The following is a 25868-nucleotide window of genomic DNA, read 5'->3' as shown; positions in this document are numbered from 1 at the left end:
GCAAAGAGCACAGCCCAGGGCTTGGACTCTGACAGGGTCAGAGGCAGGTCTGCAGGAACTCAGGTGGCTTTGAGCTGCGGGGCAAACTGGAGTGTCCTGTGCAGCAGGTAAGTACAGGACCCTTGACATCAGATAGATCTTGGGTTCAAATCCCGGCTTCTCCATTTCCTAGTTGAGTGTGGCCTTCGAGACCTGAATTAACTTCTCTCTCAATTTCTTCATCTGTAAACCGTAGTTAGAAGACAAGCAAACCCACGGGGTTGTCACATCAATTAACATACGAAAACGATTTGGCACGCGTTAGGTTCATATCTTCAGTGGAACAGAGTAGCTTTCTTCCAGAGGTCAAAGGTTATCCAAAATCTTAGGTCAAACAGGGGAAGCTCTGTCTTGCAGCCTCTCTTCTGTCCTGAAGGACTCCTAGCATGGCAGAGAGAAGACCTCTGCTACCACTTTTCAAAACTTCTGCCCCAAAGCTACCCTAGCGCCATTACCCTCCTCCACAGCCCAGGGCTTATTCCTAGGAGGAGACCCTCCCAGCTGACAGTGCAGAAAACCTCCTGCATATTCAGACAGTCTCCAACTACTCTACCCTCCTCTGAGCTGACCAAAACCACATGGCTGGAAAAGTGAAGTGGGGTCACATTCAGGAGAGCAACTCAAGAGCCACGTGTCAGATTCTGGAAATCTCAACGTCATCACGTACAGGATGATGATAAGCAAAGGGTCTAGTTGCCAGTGAGGTGCCCTATTTTATTCTCCTCCAAGCCAACAGAAAGCAATGTGGGACTCTGGCTTCTCCCCAATGATTCACACATTCAGCAGCAGCAGCAAGCTAATTGCTAATCTATAAGAGACACAGCCGGCCCGCAGGAGGTACGCGGCCCCTTTATTTCAGCCACAGGCAGCTCTCTGTCTGAGGCCCGTTAGAGCTCTCCTGGAAAAGATAAAACATTCTAGCAGTGACAGGCCAGGGGGCAGGAGGGGGGCCTGCGCCACCAAGAATTTGACGAGTGCCTGATACCGGCAGCAAAAATAAGCCCTTCAATAAACTAGAAAGTGGGGCGCCTGGGTGGCTCAGTTGGTTAAACGTCTGCCTTCGACTCAAGTCATGATCTCGCAGTTTGTGGGTTCGAGCCCCACGTCAGGCTTTGTGCTGACAGCCAGAGCCTGGAGTCTGCTTCTGATTCTGTGTCTCCCTCTCTCTCTCTACCCTCCCCCTAGAAAGCTATTCATTTCAATGGATGCTGCATCCCCTCGGTGCTAGTTCATCTGTAATTCAGATAGATCAAGGATGGCTCTGCTGGGAGATGAGAGTCCAGAATACAGAATGATTCTGTGCCCCAAGAGCCGGGAACTTCACTTGGTTAAGAGCGCACGTGTCCTGTGTTCTCTGTGTTGTCGCTCCCCTCTTCCCATCCCCTGTAAACCCTGAGCTACAGGCACAAAACCGGAACACGGTACCCCAGACCCATAAACACACAGCCCGGGCACACCCCACATCTGCACAGGCCTCACGCCCATTTCCTGCTGTCCACAGCTCCAATCACATATACATACACTCTGGCCAAGCATCCCAGGGCACCTCGACCAACATGGGCAAATGAACGTGGTGGTAAGGTGCCATCACCCATTTTCCAGAACACCCACCATGTCCGCAGAGAGAGCTGCCTTCACCCTGAATCACGGTGGAGGGAGGAGGGGAGAGCAGATGTTATGGGTTGAATAGCGTCCCTCCAAATTCATATGCTGACGTCCTAACCTCGAGCGCCTCAAACTGTGACCGTATTCGGAGACCAGGACTTTACAGAAGTAATTAACTTAAAATGAGGTCATTAGGATCAGCACTAATCCAATATGCCTTGTGCCCTGATAAGAAGAGGAGATCAGGGGGCACCTGGGTGGCTCAGGTGGTTAAGTGTCCAACTTCGGCTCATGTCATGGTCTCACGGTCCATGGGTCTGAGCCCCACATCGGGCTCTGTGCTGACAGCTCAGAGCCTGGAGCCTGCTTTGGATTCTGTGTCTCCCTCTCTCTCCACCTCCCAGCTCACACATTCTCTCTCCCTCTCTCTCTCTCTCTCTGTCTCTCTCACACACACACACACACACACACACAAATAAATTAAAAATTGTTTTAAAAAGAAGAAAAAGAGGAGATCAGGACACAGACCTACAGAGAGAGGACCATGTGAAGACACAGGGAGAAGACAACCCTGTACAAGCCAAGGAGAGAGGCCCCAGAAGGAACCAACCCAGCCGACACCTTGATCTTGGACTTCCAGTCTCCAGGACTGCAGAGAGACTTCTGTTGGTTAAGTCGCCCAGTCTGTGGTACTTGGTTATGACATAGTTAGGAATCCTAGCAAACTAGGCCAGGAGGGAGTTGTGCTCACAGGGTCACACAGCCACCATAAACGGGGCTCAGCCTCTGTCAGTAAATGGTCAACCGCTGTACAAGGACATCTGTCCCTAGAACTCTTCTGGTCTCCCGTGGTGTAATGACTGCACGTCTGTTAGAGAGGTTTGCCGACTTGACGGTGCTTTCAAAGATCTCCTCCTGCTGCTTCTACAACTACTATGGAATGTGGGAGCCCAACTGAAGGTCAAGGTCTGAGCGTTCCCGAAGTATCCAAGGGCCACGGCTGCAGGGTAACAGTGATGGCAATAAAAGTGGCCACCAGTTTTGAAACGTTCCATGTGCCAGGCCCGTGCTAAGCATTTGTGATGCGTCATCCCACTGAGTGCTCCCAACAGTCCTACCTACAAAAGGTTAAGTACAACTACTGTCCTTACTGTGGGGTTGAGGAAACGGAAGCTCAAAGAGACTGAAGGAATTGTGTAAGCGACAAGCTGGGACCTGCGCCCCTGGCTGAATCACAATAATTTAAGTTCCGTTCAGTTGCACAAATATTGACTGTGTTTGTTTTCTGCTCCGAGCCCCATTCTGGAAGGTGCTGGAGAATATCTGGCCCTTCCAGTCAAGAGTCTGCTTAGTTCCCATCAGGTACTGATGTGGCCTCAAAAGTCAAGCTGTCCTTGAGCAGCTACTGAGGTCAGAGACCCTGGGTCTAGTCCCAGGCTGGCCCAGCTGCTGACCTGAACGCTCTCAGCCTCAGTTTCCCCAGTGGGGACAATAACGTCTGCCCTGGCCACTTCCCAGGGTTACTGTGAGGCCGGATGAGATGATAAAATGGGGAGGAGCACAGGCTGGGTTGGGTAGCAGATACCAACGGAGGGCCCACCAGGCACCCGGCAATGGCCACACAGGAGGCCAAATCTGTCCTCACTGAGCTTGGTTCCAGGGGGTGAGACCAATGACACAGAGCAAAGAGTACACATAACACGCTGTGGGGGACTGCTAAGTGCTGTGGAGAAACATGAAGCAGGCTAAGGGACCGGGTATGATGCGGGCGGGGGGGGGGGGGGGGGGCGGCCCCGAGCAGGTGACATCTGAGCAGACATCTGAGGGAGCCATGAGGCCATCGGGGCTACGCAGAGGGAACCATGCATGACAAATCCCCGAGGGAACGGTGTGCTCGGCATGGTCAGGAGGAGCTCAGGGCGGTGGCGGGAAGGTACTGGCGGGAAGGGAAGAAGGACATGAGGGCGGAGATGCAGCTCCACGCCAGGCCACGCACGTCCATGTGGCCACGGGGAAGAGTGGGTACTTTGCCTTGCGTGTGATGTCATTGGGGGTCGAGCCCTCGGGAATGGGAGACCTACTGTCCTTTCCCCAGGACCACCGGGCCGCTGTGTGTGCGTGGAGGCAGAGAGCGGAAGGAAGGAGCCGCTGGAAGGCCATCTCAGTATTTCTTCTGCGGAATTTCCAGGTGGCTGAGTTTTGCACCTTGTTATCAGACCAGAAGCTGCCAACGCTTCTCTTCTCTTTCTTTTATGGTCTTTTTAAAAAATACATGTAAAACGATCTTCATTAAGAGAAAAGTAACTTGTTTTTAATTTGCTCATCCATTTTAATGTTTTTCATGTACTGTCATTGATTTTTATGTTTAAATATTTCTTTTAGTATTTCAAAAACAGACCCCCTTGTTTAGCAACTTCCAAAGCTGGCATCGGGTAATAACTTGTTTGCCAAGAAAGTGTGCTTCCCCTCCCTCAGCTAATAAAAAAGAATCAATAAGTCCTTACAGATGCCTTTAATAAAGATTAAATAAATGTATACATTTAACTTTTGCCTAACCATGAAGTCTGTACTGGTAAATAGTAAAATAGCACAGTCACGTTGGAATATCTAATGATCGCACTGGGCTCTGAGAAGGGAGCCCTACCGAGGCCTCCTTCACACTACTGACTGAACTCCTTCTTGACCGCCAATGGTCCAAAGGGGCACATAATGCTCGTGTCCCCCTCCTCAAGACGAGGCGAGGGGCAGCCTGTAGCCGCTAAGAGCGTCGTGAAGGTGCTGCCTTCAGTGCCCATACGGGTCAGGACAAGTTGACATTAATTAAGAGAAGCAGCCCAGAGCAGGCGACGGCAGTGCAGACCCACGGCGGTGTGCCCGGCTGTAGAAGACAGGCCCCGCTGATTCTCACTCCCCCACGAGGCCAGTCCTCCTCACTTCCTGCTTCTTCAGCTGGTGCCTGGCAGGAGGGCAAGTCCTTGCCAGAGCGACATCACACAATCTGGGCGGGTTCCAGGGCTTCGAGGCCCCACACCCACACCTCTTTCCCGGAGTTGGCTGTCATGCAGGAGAGCCTGGTGGGGAAGACTGTCTTTGGAGTCTTTGGAGACACTCAGAGCTGGGTTGGAGTCTCAGCTCTGCTCCCGCCTCACCGTGTGGCCTCGGTTTCCTGTCTGAGCCTCAGATTCCCTCAAAGGTAAACGGGAGTGATGACAACAGTACCTCCACAGAAATGCCACGTACGGGTCAAAGTGTTCCGCGCAGCAAATAGCCTAAATATGACACGGTTTCTGGCACTTACAGTTGCCTACCCCTTCTCCCCATTTTGGGGCTGGGCATATGTCTTTGCAACCTAACGACTACATTTCCCAGCTCCCCCTGCAGCTAGGGGGCATGTGACATAATTTGACCAATGGGTCACAGGGTCCTAGGAAGTCTCCTTAAAAAGAATGGATTAGGACCATTCTCCCTCTTCCCTCTTGCCCCTTAAATGCTGATGTGATGGCTGGAGCCCTAGCCACCAACCTGGCTCATAAAGCAACACAGTAAAGACAACGGAGCAGCAAGACAGAAGGACCCTGAGGATCACAGAACTAAAATAAAAACCTTGGAATGCTTACATCCGGACTTTCTTTTCACAAGAGAGAAATAAACGTTGATTTTTTTTTTTAAAGCCATCATTATTTTGGTGGGGGGTGGGTTCTGTTACTCACAGCCAAACTGATTCTGTCATCATTATCATTCCTATCATTATTCTCAGTATTGGTTTTGTCAGCAGGGTGAGGAACCTCCTTCCCTCGGGCTTCTGAGCATCGGCCCTGGGTTTCCCCCTCCCCGGGCCAGCTCTGTCAGCTCCCCTGTGTCAAAGACCTAAGGCCCCCTATTCTCCTCCACTTCCAGAATCCAAGGCATTTAGAACTTCTTGTTTTCTCCACATAAAGATGTTCAGCGAAATGAGTCCCGTTCCATCTCCCTCACACACACACACTCGCACTGCTTTGGGTGGAAAAGGCCAAATTCCTCAGACTGGAGTTCAGAACTGGTCCATAAATGGTGGCAATGTTAATGGCAATGGTGGTATGATAATCCGGATAAGACCCGTCCAGCCTCCCCTCTTGCTTCCCCACCACCAAGTTATGCATGTCCCAGGGACACACAGAGCTGTTGGTGGCTCTCTGGACAGGCCTGTTCTCTCAAGTCTGTTTTTAAAGATTTCCAATCTTTCTGGAAAGAGCTGCTCCAACTCCTTGGATTTCCATGTGTCCCTGAAGACTCGGCTCAGGTGCCACTTCACTCAGGAGAACTTTATAGACAACCCCCATGCTTCGCTGGGTGTCCCTGCTATGCTCCTGTAGCCCCAGACTGCTCCTCCACTCATGGCCCACCCGCTTTCCCTGAAGACTGAGTCCCTTGGGCAGCAAGCATGTGCGCGTAATCTGTACCTGACACTGAGCACTGGGATGGCCCCCAGCTGGCCCCAGTCATCAGCAAGCTTCTACTTCATCTTCACACTCCAATACCTGGCACAGTATCCATCTCACAGGTGATAGCACCCAACAAATAACCCCTTGACTGGACGGATGGATGAATGAACTGCTCCCTACAGCTACTTATCTCTGGTCATCGAAGTCCAAATAACCGGGAGCCCAGAAGTAAGAAACTGATGAGCTGGATGAAAAGAGAAAGACCTTCCCTTGCTTCTGTCTTGGTCAATGTAGTGGGCTGATCAGTGCCCTCCCCCACTCAAAAAAGAAAGATGGCAGCCTGGAAGCTCAGATCATCCCCTTATTTGGAAACAGACTCTTTGTAGATGTTAATTAAAGGTAAGGGCTGAAATGAAACCACACTGGGTTAGTGACACGTGTCCTTATAAGAGACAGAATAGGACACATAGAGACACGGAGAAAGCAGCCATGTGAAGACAGAAGAAGAAATTATATTTATGCAGCCAAAAGCCTAGGACCTCCTGGAGCCACCAGGGGCTAGAATAGATAAGGAAGGAGTCTCCCCAGGAGCCATGGAGGGAGCATGGCCCTGCTGACACCTTATTTTGGACTTGTAGCCTCCAAATGGTAAGAAAACAAATCTCCATTGTTTCAAGCCACCAAGTTTGTGGCAATACATTATGGCGGATCTGGGAAGCAAATACAATAACCTAGGGACGGGTCAACTGCCTTTACAGACTGTCCATCAGGGTCACACAGGACCTTACTTCAGATCTAAACTTCACATCCACAACCTCTACATCCTCTCTTTTGATTCTTCCCTTTTTCTTTTTTAAACTACCAGGAAAGATGCATGCACTGTCTCGCCAACGTGGCCATGGCCTTTTGGGGTGGGTTCCATCATTATCCCTATTTCATAGGTGAGGAAACAAAGTCCAATGGAGGTGAATCATTTGCTCCAGGAGGCACAGTTGGGCCTCCTATCCAGGTCTGTCTGGTTTCCACACTCACAACTGCCACACTGTCATTTTTCCTCATCCATACCCCCCACTTGCACCACAGCAGTGGAGTTCAATGTCTAGATAAGGAAAGGCTGGAAATGACAGAACCCCAGAGCCCTATAAGAGCCCAAACTCAGTTCAAAACAGGTTTCTGAGGTCTGTGCTGCTGAGTCCCAAGTCCCATCCCTAATTCTGGGTAACTCTTTCATTCCAGGATTCAACGGCCCCTTCGCCCCTACCCACAACAATGGACCACAGGGTGTCCCAAAAGTTGAAGAAGAGGAATCACGAGTGAGAATAAGGTCTTTCACACTGAGGACTCCTTCAGTGCAGGAACCTCATCTGGTTTTTTTCAGTCTCTCCAATGCCTGACACACTCACAGGCACATAACCCAGGCTTGATAAAAGATTTTTGTCACCCATTAAGAGGCTATGAAAATTAGGTAACTCTAACTACTATAACAGTAAAACTCAATGGTGTCCATGAATTGTACAGACCCAAGCTCCAAGACTGTAATTTCTCTACCCGTTATAGAGAGAAGACAGAGATGGGCTCAGCTTCGCACTACTGATAAGTAGCCAACATAGCATGGAAGACTGGTTTTTCTAGTTCTGTCCCTATCCTTTATCCACTGGATCATCATCCTGCCTACCAGTCTAACCATTCCATCACCAGGGAGAATAAATCCATGGTCATCACAGCTTCTATCTAGAAGAAAACTTTGTCCTTGATCCTGTTTCCAGTTCAGAAGGAGTTTAAAACTAAAGTCAAGGGACGCGTGGGTGGCTCAGTCGGTTAAGGGTCCAACTCTTGATTTTGGCTCAGGTCATGACCTCATGGTCTTGAGATATAGCCCCGCATTGGGCTCCGCACTGAGTGTGGAGCCTGCTTAAAATTCTCTTCCTCCACCCTTCCCTTGCTAACACACTAGCGTATGCATATGAGCTCTCTCTCTCGCTCTCTCACTCTCTCTCTCTCTCTCTCAATATATAATTTTTTTTTTTAATTTAAAATTAAAGTCGAAAGTAAGCAAGGTAGAACCTTGAGAAATCCATATGGTCCCTGTCCCCAAGTCAGGTGGTTTGAGGCTCTGCCCAGTGACCAGATGGCTGCTCAGGGCTGCCCATTCTCTGGGACACCCCCCTGCCTGGAGTGGAGGGAAGGGTGTTCCAGACGGCCAAGACTGGGCAAATACCCCAGAATATTGCTGGAGCAGAACCTATGCCCCTACCATATGCCATCTGGATGCCTGTCCCCTCAATTTTTATTCTCATGAATCCTCAGGGATAAGCCCAGCTAGAGATTCGATTAGCCAAATCCCTACTGAAAAAGTTCTCGCTCTCCTTAGGATCATTCTCCTTCTCATTTATGGAAGCCTCTTGTCTAAAAACGGGGCAGGAATTTTAACCCAACAGAGGTTCACTACTCCAAGCTCTCCACTAAGCTCCATCTAAAACTTTCCAACCGGACAGCTGTGGGGCTTGCTGGCCTATTCCAGCGTACCCGTAACGGACTCTCTTCACGCCTCCATGAGTCACACCGCCAGGATTCTCATTCAGCAGAAGGAGAGAGACCCTGATTCGGGGAGGAGAGGTGAGTTCCCCAACATGGCCTACCGTCAGGACTGATCCCTTGAGAAGCACATCTGGGCCTTAGGGTATCTGAAAGAACAGCACAGCAGCTAAATCGCGTGTAGAAGGTAAAACCGACAATAAAGGAAACAACCACGCAAGCTCTTTCTCCCCATTGGAGACAGAACCACTGTTTGGCTTTCTGACATGATTTGTTCTGATGTCAAACTTCTTGAAGGTAAAGACCATGTGTTCCTATGCTCCACAGCCCCTAACCCACCCCTGAACAAGGAAAGACAATCAGGGGGTACCCCAGACGTGCACAGGAGAGCAATGGGTGGTTGGCTACCAAAGCCAAGGTGCCCCACAAGGACAATGAACAGTCCTTGCTCCTAGAAAAGAAGAACGGGAGATGAAGATGAGATCGGTGTCCAGGATGAAAGTCCACGTCTAATGACTGTAGACTCCATTCCTCTTCAATCACCCAAAGGAACGACTGAAGGCTCATAAAGAGACAGACACACTGTCCTGCCTTCCTAAATCACAGCCCCCTCCTGCCTGTTTTGTATGCCCTTGAATCGAAAATTCTATAGCCAAAGAGCACAGTCAGGAACATCTGTCTAATAGAACTGCAAAGTTCTGGACGGACGGGGGAGAGAAGAGGCAAAGACCAGGGTACAGAGAAGGACACTGGAGTGGCTGTCTGTCCCAAGTTCACCCCAGCTTTCCGTAATCCTCCCTGACTATCTGTATGCAGAGCCTTGGCCAATCCCAAATCCAATAACAACAGAACAACAATCATCAAAACGAGGAACAGTGCTACCCTGGGATGGATTTTTCTGTGTGGTCATGACATCGGGCTGCAGGCTTCTTGACAGATGCCCCCAACTCCTGTGCAGACAGCCTGCTTAACTGGGGTACTTGGCACTATTCTCTGAATGCCCATAAGGACCGGAGCCCTGAGCCTCCCTCAGTGGGGCCCCTGGAAGGGCCTTGGCTCGATGCCCCTTTCCAGCTAGGCTCTCTCCTCCCCGGCACCAGTGGGCCTGTCACATCCCTGTGTCAGCTAAAAATTCTCTTGCAAGTCTGCCTTCCCCACCCCCAACCCTTCTCCCAACCCCACTCATGCTCCCCAGTTAATCCCACTCCCTCACTCTGTCCAATATCCCGCATGGCCCCTGGAAGTTTGCAGCCCACCTACCTATTTCAGACCTTCTCCCAGACTAGTTCCATTGAGTGTGAGCTCCTGAGGGCTTGGGCGCAGGCTGTGCAGCCCCTCTGAGTTGTAAACTCCCACGGCTGCTTTCATTCCACTTCCTCTCGATGATTCCACTATGCCTGGTCTACACATTTATCCACAGAGATTCCCATTGAGCATAACTCCCTACAATAATTATCTATGGTTTCCATGTATTTATCTCTGGTATCTATTTAGATAGAGTATCTATCATCCCTCCTGGATCTATTTTTATGTCTCTCTCTGTCTATAGTATTTATCTCTATTTTAACATGACTGCCTTTTTTTTTTAACCCTCAAACTGGGACAGTTCCCAAGGGGATGGGCTTTGCCTGCAGTTAAGAGCACGACGTGATTCTACACGTGCTCAGCAGCTAAATTGGTGGTGGGTCAGAGTAACGGTGCTTGTTCAGCAGAAAGGCATGGACTTGGAAAGCCGAGAGGGCGCAGGGGATGTGGGAGGGGGCGGCAGGCTCTCCAGGACTCTCCCTGGGCGAGCCCATCCACGAGGAAAGAGACCAGGCTAAAAAGAGAGCAAGAATGGAAGTAACTGGAGGCACGTTCTGGGTTCAGATCCTAATTCTACCTCTCCTTGAAGTGCTCTGCCTCAATTTTCTCATTCTGTAAAATGAGAATCCTGTAAATCCCTAACTCAAGGGATCGGGGTCGAGATGAAGTGTGATACACACACAAAAAATCCTTGACACAGGGCTCGATGTAGGTAAGGGCTCATTAGTGAAAACTACTGCTTTTCTCACTACCATTATCATTGTCATTATGCTAGGGTACGTTGTTGGTCATTTTTAAGAGAGTCAACACCTTGCACTGTGAGCGTCTTGGGATGGAGGCATTGACATGTATATTCCTACTTCAGGAACAGAGTAGACAATGGACGTTTAATGAATGAACACACCTACCTGGACTCTTTCTTTGAGGAATACGGGAGAAGGAAGGTGACGGTACAGAAGACAGTGAGGTTTAGGAGGAGAACTGCACGTACAGCACTGAGCAGCTTGAAGCCCCACAAAGCAGGTGGGATATCTCACTGAGGGTTAAAGAGCTAAGCTCTGGGGCTTAAATGGGATGGACAGGGCCTGGGACCGCGGCTGTAGGGTGAGCAGGAACCGGATCAAAGGCCTGCCAAAAAGCAGTGAGGGTCCTGCCGGGGTGTGAATGCCAGATCTGCAGTGGACCCACTGAGCCTGGGTCTATGGCTGCCCTGCTCAGCATTCCAGGACTGGTAAAGTAAGTCACATGATGGGGATCAGCAGAGTAGGGCTGTAAAAGCAAGCTGAGCCAGGGGAGCAAGAGGTGGGGGAGTCTAGGTTCTAGGGAGACATCTTGAACGGCTAAGGATGGGGTTGGTCCAGATGAGGAAACGAATGCAGCCAAGAAGACCCAGAGGTCACGGGGGGCAAGAGACAGGAAACCAAGGTGGGGTATAAAGAGAAGGAACTGAGGGAAGAAGGGAAATAAAGAGATAAAGAAGTCTGCATCTTAGAGAGTTCTTTATCTCCAAGCAATGGGCAAGCCAAGGAGGTGCATGGCCTAAGTGGAGTGGATGTAAAGGTCACAGATGAGTAAGGGGTCAATGACACAGGGACACGTGGAGGGTCAAGAGTCAGCACTGCTTCAGATCTGGGAACTTCGGTCCTGCTCTCAAGTTCTACAGCAGAACACTGCACCTCTGAACAACCTTGCAGGAAGAGAGCCACCATAACCACCTCTGGGCAACCACCTTGCGTCCTCAACCCAAGACGCATCACAGGGGAAGGTGCTGTCAGGAAGCTCATGGCACCACACCCTGATGATTTGCTCTTAACACTCCAAGTCCTTGTACTGATACAATCTTCATGACGCCCGTGCAACTCTGCACAAGTTTATCCAGAGGGGAAAAAACTGAAAGGTATTAAGCAAATCTACCAACTCGGAGACCTGAGGGGGATGTGCAAACATCTGGGATCCCAATGACTATGCAGTGATGTTAAAGGGAACAGGGTAGGGAGCACAGGTGCAGGCAGAGCCGTGCTGGCTCCTCCCATGAAGAGGCATGCCCCCTGTAGAGTCATGCCCGTGCAAGAGGACACGTACTAAGAGCAGGACGCTGACACTCGGGACCCAGAGATGCCCAGGCCTATGTTAATAGGGCTGGCAGACAGATGGGGCCACGCCATGGAGGAAGCTGGCACAGAACATGAAGGATCTGGCTTCCAAACTCCCAGATGCCAGCTACAGCTTTCCATCTGCCTCTTCTCGTCCTCTCCTTTCGTGTTTCACTGTTGACACGGTACGTGTCCGAACACGTTTGCCGACCTCAACGAAGGAGGCTGACCTGGTGAAGAGGCAGGGGACCTCAGCACCCAAAGGGTTCAGAAAAGCAAGGTGCCTCCTCTCCAGCATACACCCAGGAAGCCAGAATCCGCAGGTCACTGTGCAGGGTCTAGGGAGATCTCAGGAAAGTCCAGGCTGCCCTAGCAAGGGCCACGCCTGCCCGGGCAGAGCCCAGGCAGCTTCAAGCTGCCACCAACACACCTCGCGGCCTTTTCTGTCCTGCTTCCCTCCTCACGTCGTCCTTAGCGCTGCCTTATTAACATAGGACAACTGATGGGGGGGGGGGGGGGGGAATGAAGACCCCCCCCGATCAGCAAATTCAACAGAAAACTTGCCTCCATGGACAGCCCCATTCCAAAAAGGGGTCTGAGAGGTACGAGGAGGAAAGGTCAGGAACTACAAGAAGAACCAGGAAGCAGCCAGTGCCCTGAGGTCTAACGGGCTTGGGCAGCGTCCTCAGAAGTACCTGCACCAGATCCGCCCTAGGGTACACGTGCTCTCCCCTTTCCCACCTACCTCCGGCCTGGATCGCCCACCAACCTGAGCCCAGCGGGAGGGCCAGGAAGGGTGTGGCACCACTCAGGGGGTTCCCAAGGATCTGTAGGCACTCAGGCTAGCCATCATGCAGGCGGGGACATACAGGATCGTCACAGATGGCCCTGATATGGTGAGCAGGCAGAGAAAGATGACCAGGGAGGTAGAGGGAGAGCTTCAGGTGTCCTCTGTTCCACTGAAGCGGGTCATACCTAGAGGACTGCTTAACGTCAGGTGGCCAATGGCCAACAATCAGCCCAAACCCTCCCCTTCCCATGCATCCTTGCTTTTTGCTCTAACTCCCATCCTAGCACTCACACCCCTTCTCTCTCCTCCATGATCACCAGTCCCCCATCCATCCTGTGAAACACAAGCCTGTCCACTTGGGCACTCAGTGTCCACTTGAGGCTTGAGGTCTACAGGGCCACCTGGGAGCAAGAACTAGGGCCAGCCATAGTAACAGGTCTCTTTCCCTTGTCCTGAACTGCAAGCCCATGAACGACACTCTTAGCAACCAGGGGCCTAAGGACCCCTTTCAACTGGCACCCAAGAGGCAAAGCCATGGCTAGAAACCCAGGAGAGGGAAAAGGGGCCCAGATGAAAAGGAGAAGGAGAACAAAGATTCCTAGCCCTCCAGCAGAAACATAGATAAATAAAAGCTATTAGGGAATAAATAAAAGATGCAGAAAGAGACATCAGCCTGGCCTGACATGATTTTTTTTTTTCTCTTGCTGCAGTAATGATCTGATTAGGGTTCAATCCAACCGCATTCTTCACGTCCTAACTCATCTTTACAGAGTCTCGACTGCCTCTGGAAGATGGATGGCAGTCATCCAGGAGGCGGCTCCGATGAAGTCGAGGGGCCGATGAGCTGGGGATTGCACACGCCTCCCCGCACCTGAGGCCCAGGACCTCGCCACATCCCAGCGATGAGGGCAAGGGCTGGGTGCCGCTTTCCTCTTGACTGGCTCTGCAGAGAGCAGCCTGCCTTTGTGCCTGAGTACACGATGGGGGTGGAAATGAGGAATCCACAGGGCCCACTGCCTAGAAGATTCCAGCCTGTCCTTTCTGCTCGGGTCTCTCTTCCTCGGTGTCTGTCCAAGCTGGTCATGGCCAGAATGCCAGAGAGGGATAGGGGTTGGCACCGGCCCACGCATCCCAAGAGTAGCGCCTTCACGTCTGAACACCTAGATCCGTGCTTCTGACGCCGTGAAGATCGGGAAACAGAAGCACGTCAGGCATTATCTGTGTAGGCACCATGCTGTCTGGTTTTAGGAACATGATGTCACTTAATCTGAACAGCAAGCCTGTGACTTAACATGTCATTATTCCCATTTGACAGCTGGGAAAACCGAAGCTGGGGGACACAAGTGACACACTCCCTGTCACAGAGCTGGAAAGCACCGGCAGTCCTGGTGAGAGAAGGCTGGAGAAAACAGATTGACCCGCTATGTTAAAAGCACCAGGACTGTGCTACCAGCAAGAATTAGCAGGCACATGAGTCTTACTTTTCTATATATAATACCTGTTCTTTGGCAGGGCCCCATCGCCTATCCCCGGCCCTGCTTGTGAGTCTGGCCTCTGTGCCTCTGACCCTGATTTCTCCTGCCCCAGCAGACCAGCACAGCCCACGGAGAACCCTGGAACAGTCATTTTGGTTCTCAGGGATCCCAGGACAAAACCGACCCTCCACCTCACACTCCTTTCAGTGGACTCTCAGGGTCCGCAGAAGAAGGAAGGTCATGTGCCCCAGACCAGGTCAGCTAGGCACTGGTTTTGCTGTTCTCTGGATCCATTACTGCACAGGACATTGCCAGGCAGTTAGAAATGCAGGTGGGGAAACGGCGGGCGTCCCATTTCCCAAGTGGTGCATCAGGCCAAAGTTGCCTGTTACTTTCTGTTGTTGTTTTTATTTTTTAATTTTTGTAATGTCTTTATTTATTTTCGAGAGAGATAGAATGCGAGTAGGGGAGGGGCAGGGAGAGAGGGAGACCCAGAATCTGAAGCAGGCCCCAGGCTCCGAGCTGTCAGCACAGAGCCCGATGCGGGGCTGGAACTCACAAACCACGAGATCATGACCTGAGGCAAAGTCGGATGTTCAACGGACTAAGTCACCCAGGCGCCCCTGTTTTTTTTTTTTTTTTAATGCTTTTAGTTACACTTAGGCAGGGTGGCCAAAAGCTTCAGGTCATGTGGAAATAAGCACGGTTTGCTCTTCTTGTCATACAGTTAACATACAATTTCATAGGACACACAATTTGCTTGGGAAACTTGGGGAAGCAGTAGCAAGAGAAGGGAGGTGGGGTGGGCATTTTAAAAGCGGAGGGATTTGGCAGCCTAGCTGGGGCAGGGGAGGGGTGGGGGAGGGTTGACAGGACTGCCAGGCTGGGAGGAGCAGAGAGGGGAGGCAGGCAGTGCTGGCTCAGGGACAGCAGGGAGCCATAGATGGGCAAACCCAGAGCAATGAATGTTCTGTTTTCGGGCAACCTCACTGCAGCCCAGTTAGGACAGCTCACATTCAGGGGGAAAGAAATCAAGCATTTATTCAGCACCGACTATCCGCGTATCTGATCCTGACAACAACCACGGCCTTCATTTCCATTTGACAGATGGGGAAAATGAGGCTCAGAGAGCTTAAGGTGACGGAGTGGCAGAGACAGGTTTTGACCTCACATCTGACCGGTCGTAGAGCTGACACTGGCATAAAGACACCAGTGGTTCTCCAAGTCTGGCTTCCAGGCCAGGAACATCGGCCTCATCTGGGATCGTAAAAAAGCAAAATTATCAGGCTCCATCCTCCTCCCCTTAATTGAATGAGAAACTCTGGGGATGGGGCCCAGTAATCCGTGTTTTAACAGGCTCTCCAGATAATGCTGACATGGATATCGTTGAGTGGACAGTCACAGCCTAAAACAGGGATTCCCTGGGCGCCTGGGGGGCTCAGTTGGTTAAGTGCACAACTCTCGATTTTCAGCTCAGGTCATGATCTCATGGTTCGTGAGATCAAGCCCCATACCAGGCTCTGTGCTGACGGTGCGGATCCTGCTTGGGATGCTCCCTCTCCATTTCTCTCTGCCCCTCCCCTGCTCTCAACATAAATAAACATTAAAAAAAAAAAATTTAAATAAAAGAATTCCCTAAATAGGGTCTCCAAATATGGTTTGCTATAAATGCAAGTTCTTGCTAAGAAATGCAAGTTCTTGGGGGTGGGGGTGGGGATATGGGCAAAATTAGTAAAGTGGAATATGGTTTCCAGGCTTCCAGTTATGGAAATAAGAAGTCACAGACATGAAAGGTAACAGCACTGGGAATATAGCCAGTGGTAGTGTGACAGCCTGTATGGGAACAGGCAGTAGCTACACTTGTGAGGAGCACAGCCTAACGGGTAAACTCGTCCCATCACTGTGCTGTCCACCTGAAACTAAGTAACATTGTGTGGGTCAACTACACTTCAGTTAAAATAAAGAACTGAGGGGCGCCCGGGGGGGCTCAGTCAGTTAAGCCTCCGACTTCGGCTCAGGTCATGATCTTGTGGTCCGTGGGTTCGAGCCCCGTGCCAGGCTCTGGGCTGACAGCTCGGAGCCTGGAGCCTGCTTCGGATTCTGGGTCTCCTTCTCTCTCTCTCTCTCTGCCCCTTCCCTCCTCACGCTCTCTCAAGAATAAACATTAAAAAAAACTATAAAGAAAGAAAAAGATACAAGTGTTTAGGCCCTACCCCAGACCTACTGAATCTGAAACCCAGGCAGGGCATGGGGCCCAGGGACTGGTAGGGTCACAACCGGTCACACGCCTTCCAAGTGGCTCAGATGCACGCCCAAGTTTGAGAACCACTCACTGCTTTACCTTCTGCTGCCTCTTCCTCAGATAGGACGGGACAGAATAAACAAAGTGGGACAAATGAGCAAAGAGGGACAGACACCCTCGGCTTGTCCAAGTGTAAAACGATGGGCATTCTGTCACTAATTAACAAGCTCCAGGAAGTAAATATTTCAATGTGTTACAGTAGCATGGAGGGCAGGTGGAGAAGAAGGGGAGAGAAAAAATATAAAGATACAAGACCCAGGCAAAAGTCTAGAGTGCTGCAGTCCCCCGGAAGGGGAAATGGCTTCAGCACCATGGTGGAGGGTGGCTTTCGCATAAGATCCAGAGGGGTGCCTGGGTGGCTCAGTGTGTTAAGCGTCCAACTCTTGGTTTTGGCTCAGGTTGTGAGCTCAGGGTTCATGGGTTCAAGCCCCACATTGGGCTCTGTGCTGACAGTGTAGAGCCTGCTTGGGATTGTCTCTCTCCCTCTCTCTCTCTGTCCCCCCCACACTGTTCATGCGGTCTCTGTCTCTCTCAAAATAAATAAACTTTTTAAAAAAAGAAAAAAATAGATGCCTCCAATTAGGTGTTTTTTTCCCCCTTTTTTCCTTTTTCTGGTGAGATTTACTCCAAAAGCAACTAGGGTTAAATAGCAGAAACGCTTGTGGCCTCAGGTAAATTCACCAAATGGAAATATACCTGTAGAAGAAACATGCCAGACCAAAGGGCTTGTCTTTATCTCTGGTGGATATGAAGACCGTGCCGGACTCTGACGAACGCCACGGAGCACGCTTTCCACACGCCACGGTATAGTGCCTGCAAGAACCCACCTTCCCTTTTACAGGAAAGGAAATGGGAGATGGGGGCTCAGAGAAAATGAGTACTTCACTCAGAGCCTCACGGTCTCGAAGTGAGGAACAGGATCCACTCTTGCTGTGCTGCCAGCAAGAGCCGAGTGGCCTCTGGTCTGTGATGGTCCGTTAAAACGTCTGTTAGAAGGAAAGCATTTGGTGCTGTCCAACATGGTAGCCACATGCGACTACTGAGCCCTTGAAATGTGGCTAGTGGTACCGAGGTACTGACTTTGAAATTTTACTTAATTTTAATTGATTCTAACAGTCACACGTGGCTGGTGCTCACTGCATTAGAGAGGGTAGGTCTAGACCAATGGTCAGTCTTCCATGTCTGATTGTAGGCTGGGCCTTGTCTCCTGAGTGCCCAAAGTTCTGAGGGAAGTGGGGACAGAATTCTAGCACAGACTCCGGTCACAGAACACGGCAGCAAACATCCTTTAGTCTCGACCACCCTCACTCAGCATCCTCTTGCTAGCGAACGGTGATGTCAATGGCCACACGTGACCTGGTCTTCCTGCAGCTTTGACAAAGCAAACCCCACTTTTCCTGGGGCATCATCATTCTGCTTCCACACCAGAGAAGTTCATCTCGACATAAAGGTTTCCCAGGATTCAATCTGACCAGTCCCAGTCACAAATGAACCCCAGTCTTTAAATAGTAGTATAGCCTTATGCAAGCTGTGGAGATCTAGAAACGTGTTTCCCCCTCAGTAAAGATGGGACTAAAGTAATTACCTGTGATGATTTACCGGAATGGAATGAGCAGATGTATGATGCATGGAACCTCCCACATTTCCTGACAACCTTTCTTTCTCCCTTACCCTGTGCTCGACCACACCATTCCTCTTGGACCTGAAGCTCCTTCCCGCCTTCTAGGGGGTTGTTCTGGCTCTTCATGGATTATAAGGCACCTCACATCTCTGCCTTCAAAAATGTTTCCCCAAACATAATGCTTCCAGAATTAGTGTCCAGAATGCATACGCAATTCTATGGTCACCTGCAGCCGAGTGCCCCAACAGGCTGCACCTCTATGCTGCCTACATCAGCGTGATGTCCCTACAGTGAGCTGGACCACACAGGCTCCTTCAAGCGTGGCCTCAACTGAGGTCACCTGAGAGCTCCTCGCCGCCATCCAGACAGTCAGCGACTCCTTCACGTTATCTTGGCCCCTCTCCAGCTGAGGCCATGGCTAGAATGTCTAAAATCAAATTAATTTTGCCTTCACCAGTATGATTGTCAATAAAAAGTTATTATTCAGTCAGTGGATGTTTTAATTAGCAAATGTCAAGCACTGTCACCTTCCATTAGTAGTTTAACGGTTCTGATGGAAAAAGCCTTTAAAGGAACCCCAGGAGAATCTCTCCGTCCCTGAAGTGGACCCCACAGAACCACTTCATGCTAACCATCCTAAACTCCCTTCTTGAAAGTCCCCAAGGGGGAACGTCTCCTTCTCTCTCGAAAAACATCCATGTACCCCAAAGTTCCCTCTCTCCAGCTGGACTCTCTCTTGCTTTGGTCTTGTGAGAGTTACCTGTAGGAACAGTCAACATCCCTTACGGGAAATAAGAGAGAGGGACACTGAGCGCCCCTGAAGGGGGTCATATGAGAATCCCAGTCTTACCGCTGACCATTCTGCAGCTTATTCAGGACAAATTATTTAGCTTCCTTAAGACCTCAGTTTCCTCACCTCTGAAATAAAGATAGTCATACTTATTTCCAATGACGTGATACATGTGAAGCATTTAGCTCAGAGCCTGGCACATATCCAATATTCAGTGTATGGTAGAACACGCTTTTGTTGTTGATGGTGGTATTGTTGTTATTATACAGGGAGCCTATAGAGCAGATCACGTGGGATTTCCTCCATCAGATCCTTTCCTGACTCCTCACTATACGCTCCTTTATTCCCGTAATATGCCACATGAAGCTTTATTCCTTGATTCATTCATGGTTTCACTGATTCATTCATGGCTTCACTGACCCAATTAATATTTACTGAATGCTTACCATATGCCAAAAACTACCCTCAGGCTGGGGACGCGTCAATAAAATGAACAGGGCCTCATCCTCATGATGCTTCCAGAAGGGGAGCTGACTATTTAACAAATAAGCATATCCACCACACACAGAACCATCTAACATTGTGATAAAGGCAATGATGGGAGAACACCATAAGCAGGAATCAGAGAGGGGGCAGAAAACACTCTAGTAAGTCAGGGAATCACAGGTTTTTAAACACTCTTGAGGATAAAATTGCGTTTCAAGTAGACTTTGAGATTCCAGAGGGCAAAGACCAGTTCTCAAGATCTAGCAGCGTTCCAGGAAGAGGCTGAATGTAGATACTAAGGGCTGGGTGAATGAATGAAGGAATGGGCTCCTGGATGGATAGAAATACATCTGCTACACCTTCAGTGACCAGAAGCATTTGGGCTTCTGCCCTCACTTTCTCTAGTTCCCAGCATCCTACTGGCCCCATCCCGAGTCACAAATTGCATGCCTTGGAAATGCCTCCTGGGATGCTAGATCTCAAAAAACCCTTACACAGACAACATTCTCCATTCTGCCTTCCCAGCCCTGCCTCCCCACCCTCGCCCTCACCCCAGAGCTGTCTCCACTTCTTCCAGGGAGAGTTTAAAAATGGAAAACCACGTGCAAATAAAACCTTGAGAAACCTGACGCCTTGAAGTGGTAAGCACCTTCTGGGGAGGGGGGTGGGTTGAGGCTTGAGTCATTTGTCTGATTGCAAGGCCTCAGGCAGGGAACAAAGACGTCCTAGCTCTTGGCGGCAGCCAGCGTGCTGAACACAGTAGGGGCACTCAGCAAATCGTAAACAACAAGCAAGATGAGGCGGCAACTGGGAAAACTGAGTAAAACGCTCTGCAAAAACCTCCCTCCTGCACATGGGGAAGGGATGTGGTGCCTGCAGATGTTTCAAGGCACCCCAGAACCAGAGCCCCCCCGGCTGGACCGTCCCACTAGGTCAAGGAACTTTACCCCACTGGCAAAAGGCAGGTTGATCTCCCTCCCAGACATACATCACTCAGGAACACTGGTACCGACAACCACACAGCACAGCAGACAGAGGATGGGCCAGGCTGGAAAAGAAAAAGACAGAATCTGGTAGGGAATCCGGGAGCATGACCTAAGGGGGCTCCACGGGCTCCCTGGACTACAGGAACTCAACCAGCAGTTCCCACTGTTTTGGGAAAGGCAGCAGAGAGAGTAGCCACTAGCCCAGGGGTGGTGCATTGGAGAAGAGAGAGAAAACAGGTTTGGCAGCTGAACAGAGCTTGGATCTGCCATGTGTTAATGTCATGACCTTGAACCTGACCTCTAGGTCCATTACCATCTCTGACCTTTAGCTCTGTCATCTCAGCAAGGGGCTTAGGGGCTGTGGTGAGAATTTACACTCCACTAGAGGTGCCGGGAAGGCCTGTAGCGATGCAGACAAGTTCCTGCTCTCAGAAAGCGTCCATTCTAACCAGGGCAGGAGAAGCGACTACCTCACATGGCAAGTCGTGATAGGTACAAGGACAGATAAAGCAGGGTCAGGGGAAAGCAAGGTCAGAGAAGGCCTCTGCAATCCTGTGACCTCAGAACAGAGACCTAAACAAAAGGATGGGGCCTAGAGAAGCAACGTTCCAGACAGAGGGGAAAACAAAGAGCAGATTCTCAGGAAAGATGTTCTCAGCACGTACGAGGGGCAGCAGGAGACCACGGTGGCCAGTGGACAACCAAGGGGGGGACGTGGCAGAGATTTAGGTCAGGTGTGGAGGGCCTTGGGCTTTCTGCTGCTCGGAGGCATGGAGACAGCTTGCAGTGTGTTCTGAAAGAACCCTTGGCTGCTGGGTACCGAGAGGAGAGTGCAGGAGCACATGTGGCCAACAGAAGGCCATCACAACTGCAGAATGAGAGGTAATCATGCAGGGCCAGGAAGCACTGGCAGCAGAGCTGAGAACAGGCCCGTGATGCGCTCCGAAGGCAAAGTGAAGAAGCTGGAATCAGAGGTACGGTGAGAAAGAGTCAACGGAGATGCTCCAGGGCTAGACAACAGCTGAGTCAGCACCTAGCACAGAGCAGGTGTTCCATGTACGTTGGGGCCTTTCTCCCTTCCTGACCCCACCTGCCAGCAGCCATGATGCTAAAGGAGAGGGAGACCATGATGCCTCTGGGATCCAGAGGTTTAGGAGGCAGTAAGAACTTGCGGGAAAAGGTGGCAGGGCCCATGTCACCAATGATTCCTGATCCCAGGGCACTGGCAGTCACAAGCTCTCCATCCACAGCTTGATGGAGAGTGGACATTAGACATGGCCAGCTGATACAGACTTGAGTAGGGGGTCAGAATTCTAATACAGACCTTCAAAGGGCTGCATTTTGGTTTTTTTAGAGAGAAAGAGAGCATGTGAGCAGGGGGAGGGGCAGAGGGAGAGAGAGAAAATCTCAAGCAGGCTGCACACTCAGCACAGAGCCTGACTCGGGATATGATCACATGACTGTGAGATCATGATCTGAACTGAAATCAAGAGTTGGATGCTCAACTAACTGAGCCATCTAGGCGCCTCTGAATATTGTTTTTAATTACAGACGTAACACGTGTTTAGTGGACATGACATTTGACCTCAAAATTCTACTTACATGAATTGACAGATGTCTGTGCAAAAATTTAAGTAAAGGACAATCATCAATGCGTTAGCAATAATGGAAAACTGCAGGGGGACCTGGGTGGCTTAGTCAGTTAAGCGTACGACTCGATTTCGGCTCAGGTCATGATCTCATGCTTCGTACCTGCACTGCATGAGCAGCCTGCTTGGGATTCTCTCTCTCCCTCTCTCTCTGCTCCTCTCCCATTCACACCCATATGCACACTCTCTCTAATAAATAAAATTTTTAAAAAGCTTTAAAAAATAATGGAAAATTGGAAACAACATAAATTTCAAACAATGAAGGATACATTAAATCTCTTACTTGCAGGGGCGCCTGGGTGGCTCAGTCGGTTTGGTGTCTGACTTCGGCTCAGGTCATGACCTCACAGTTTGTGAGTTCGAGCCCCGCGTCAGGCTCTGTGCTGACAGCTCAGAGCCTGGAACCTGCTTCGGATTCTGTGTCTCCCTCTCTCTCTCTGTCCCTCACCTGCTGGCTTGCTCTCTCTCTCTCTCAAAAATAAATAAGACATTTAAAAAAATCTCTTACTTGCAAAGGGCAAAAGTAAATCACAAGGTAGAAAATAAAATTCACCCATAATGTCCATACTTACAAATAACCACAAGCATATTTCCAACTTTTTTCTATGCATCTACATGAATTTTTTGGTTGTTAATATAAAATTGGGACCATAATGAATATACTGACTTACAATCTTACTTGTTTTATGCAGCAAATATTGTAAATATTTTCATGCCATTAAATATTGTTCTACAACATATTTTAATGGTTTCATGGTGTTTCATTATTTGAATGAAGCATGATTTATATAACAGATTCCGTATTGTTGAACATTTCAGTCACTTCCAATTTTCCACCACTACAAACAGTGCCTCGGTACACAACCTCGTACGTGAACTTTCGTGAACATCTCTGATTATTTCCTTAAGGTAACAGAAATGCCAAGACACAGAACTGCCAAGTCAAAGAGACTATCCATTTTTAATGTTTTTTAAAAATTCCGTTGAACAACCCTCCAGAAAAGTTACAACAATTTATACCCTCAGAGCAGGAAATCAGAGCTCCCATTTTTCTGCATCTAAACTATTGTGTATTATCATTTTTGCCAATTTAATAGGGGAAAACAGAATCTTGTAACTGATTTAATTAGCATTTCTTTGATCCCTACTTAAGCTGAACAAATTTCCGTACATTTATTAACCATTTTACTTTTACCTTCTTTTTTCATTTTTTTTTTTATTCTGGGAATTGCCTGTTCCTGCCTTTTGTTTATCTTCTTCATGCTGATTTTTGAGAGCTTATTAGACCCAAAGGCAGTAATTTATAAGCAAAAGTTATTCCAAAAGCCACCATGGACCCAAGGACCAAACATCACTTGTAGAAAGTCCCAGTAGGTTTGGCTAAAGCCCGTGATGGCCCGGATCTTCCAACCTTGAGGCCAAAGGGCCCCAGATTGCTGAAGGGAGGAGTTGGGAGCCAGAGCTGCAAAGATAAAGACCTGGCCTGGCTCTCTCCGGAGGTAGAGAGCAGTGAGTTGGGGACACAAGCAGTAAGTGGTGGCCCCAAAATGGCAGATACCTGGGAGCTCCCCTGGAAAGAAAAGAACATGGGCCTGCAGAGGTTCAGCCGGCACTGCTGGTCTAATCACTCGAGTTCAAAAAAACGACTTATCTTTCAAGAATTAAAGTGGCAATACGAGGCAGCATTAAGTCTCTGAGAGCCACTGGGTTTGGTTTCCCTAGCCTTAGCGCTAACTGAAAGAGGCTGGGGCACATTAGCCGGGAGGGGGATTTTCAAGGAGAGCTGTACATAGTTCACTTCTAGCACTGATTGGCAGAGGGCAGCTGCTTGGGTTGGAAAGAAAACTGTTTTCCAAAAGAGAACTGCAATCTCCCTCCTGCACGAGTGTGCCTGGCCTGGCAGAGGTTCAGGCCTCCACATATGGACCCTAGAAATGAGACAGAAAGCCTCAGGGTCTGGATCCAATGACGGGTTCAGGGGCTCGGGAGAGGAGAGAGGGTGGGTGAAGTGGGATGGGGCAGGAGATGTCCCACACCTGCTGGACATCCAGAAGCAGCCCAAAGTGCCCCCCTGCTCCCGTCGGGCCTTGACCCCAAGCAATCTGCTGCCATGCTTTGTCCAAGCCACGTTCCTCAATCCCACTGACCGGCCAGGTTTCCCAACCAGAGTCCAGGCACACCAGGCTGACAAGGCCAGTCCGTCTCTTCAAGCAACCTTCCAACTGCCTGTCCTAAGTGCAGCCCCTTTCTGGAAGTCCGGCAAGCTGGTTGTGAACCCTCCGTCCCCTTGCACGCCTCCAACTTGCCAAGACCCTGTGAATCTACAAGGGCTGTGGAGGCAGTGCCCTCCTTCCTCGGCGCCCCCACATTCCTCTGTGTATCCGAAGGGGGAAGGTAGGCGCCTTCCTCCGTCTAAGGCGGCAAGAAGTGCCTGAAGCAGGGCGGGCTCCACCGCACTGCAATCCCTCCAGGGCCCGCCAAGCCCCATCCACTGACTCACTGAGTTTCACCTTTGTGATAAGACAGAGGCTACTCAATCAGAAGCCACTTGGGTGCCCTCAGTTCCACCGCGTCCTTCTTGGTCACTAAAGCCCTGCTTTGAGCAGGAGACCTCACTTGTAGTTTCCGAGGCTGACCCTTCCCTGTGTCTTGCTCGCCCTGGGCTCTGCCTTCACCCCTACACCAACAATCTCCAAGCCCGGACTCTCAGTCAGTGTGCTAAGAGGTTCACCAGAGAGTGGAGCCCCCCAGCCTTTAGGGGTGGGAAAGAGGTGATGAGGATTTTTCTACTTTTTAGTTAACAAATCATACACATACAATTAAGAGAATCAAGGACACTGATCTTATGTGTACAGCTCATAATATGTTTAGGGGCACCTGGGTGGTTGAGTCAGTTAAGCGTCTGACTCTTTTTCTTTTTTAATATGGAATTTATCGTCAAATTGGTTCCATACAACACCCAGGGCTCATCCCAAAGGTGCCCTCCTCCATGCCCATCACCCACTTTCCCCTCCCTCCCACCCCCCATCAACCCTCAGTTTATTCTCAGTTTTTAAGAGTCCCTTACGGTTTGGGGAAGAAAAAAAAGGAAAAAAGAAAAAACGAAAGGTAGAAAGGGAGGGAGCCGAACCATAAGAGCGTCTGACTCTTGATTTCAGCTCAGGTCATGATCTCACGGTCGCGAGGTGAAGGAGCCCTGACAGTGCAGAGGCTGCTTGGAATTCTCTGTCTCCTCCTCTCCCTGCCCCACCCCTGCTTGCTCGCACGCATGCTCTCCCCCGCCCCAAAATAAAGAAACTTTAAAATAAAAAAAGAAATGTTGATATAGGTATACACCTGTCTCGTCATCAACCACATCAAAATGCAGAATGTTTCCAGCCTTTCATGCCTCCTTCCAATCATTACCAGAAGTGACCACTATTTGACTTCCATCAGCACTGATTAGTTTTGCTTATTTCTGAACCCATTCCGTACAAATGGAATCACATAGCATGTTCTCTCTTGCGTCTGGCTTCTTTCACTCCACATAATGTCCCTGAGACATTTATTAAGTTTGCTGCTGGCACTAAGGGCCAAAGAATTTAGTGATTCTGATTCTAGAACACTGTGCCTTCAGACTGGGTTCCAAGGAGACAAAGGGGTCCCACCAAGCAGGGGAGGAAGGAGCAGGGGGCATAACGGGGAGAGTGAATTACCCTGTGGTTCATCAGGTGAAGCTCTTTCTTTGCGTTACACAGGGGGGTTCCTTAAGATTTCTTCTGCCTCAAGGGT

The 25868-nt window shown here is 49.9% G+C and overlaps 1 protein-coding gene across 6 annotated transcripts in view; it reads right to left on the bottom strand.

The window, feature by feature from the left end:
• Window positions 1-25868, bottom strand: part of NTRK3 (neurotrophic receptor tyrosine kinase 3) — a 386931-nt gene that overhangs the window by 181608 nt on the left and 179455 nt on the right. The window lies entirely within an intron of this gene.

Source organism: Neofelis nebulosa, chromosome 7 (assembly GCF_028018385.1).
Source record: "Neofelis nebulosa isolate mNeoNeb1 chromosome 7, mNeoNeb1.pri, whole genome shotgun sequence".
Lineage (NCBI taxonomy): Eukaryota > Metazoa > Chordata > Mammalia > Carnivora > Felidae > Neofelis > Neofelis nebulosa.
Note: the sequence above shows the minus strand (reverse complement) of the source record. Positions and strands in the feature narration are given on the sequence as shown.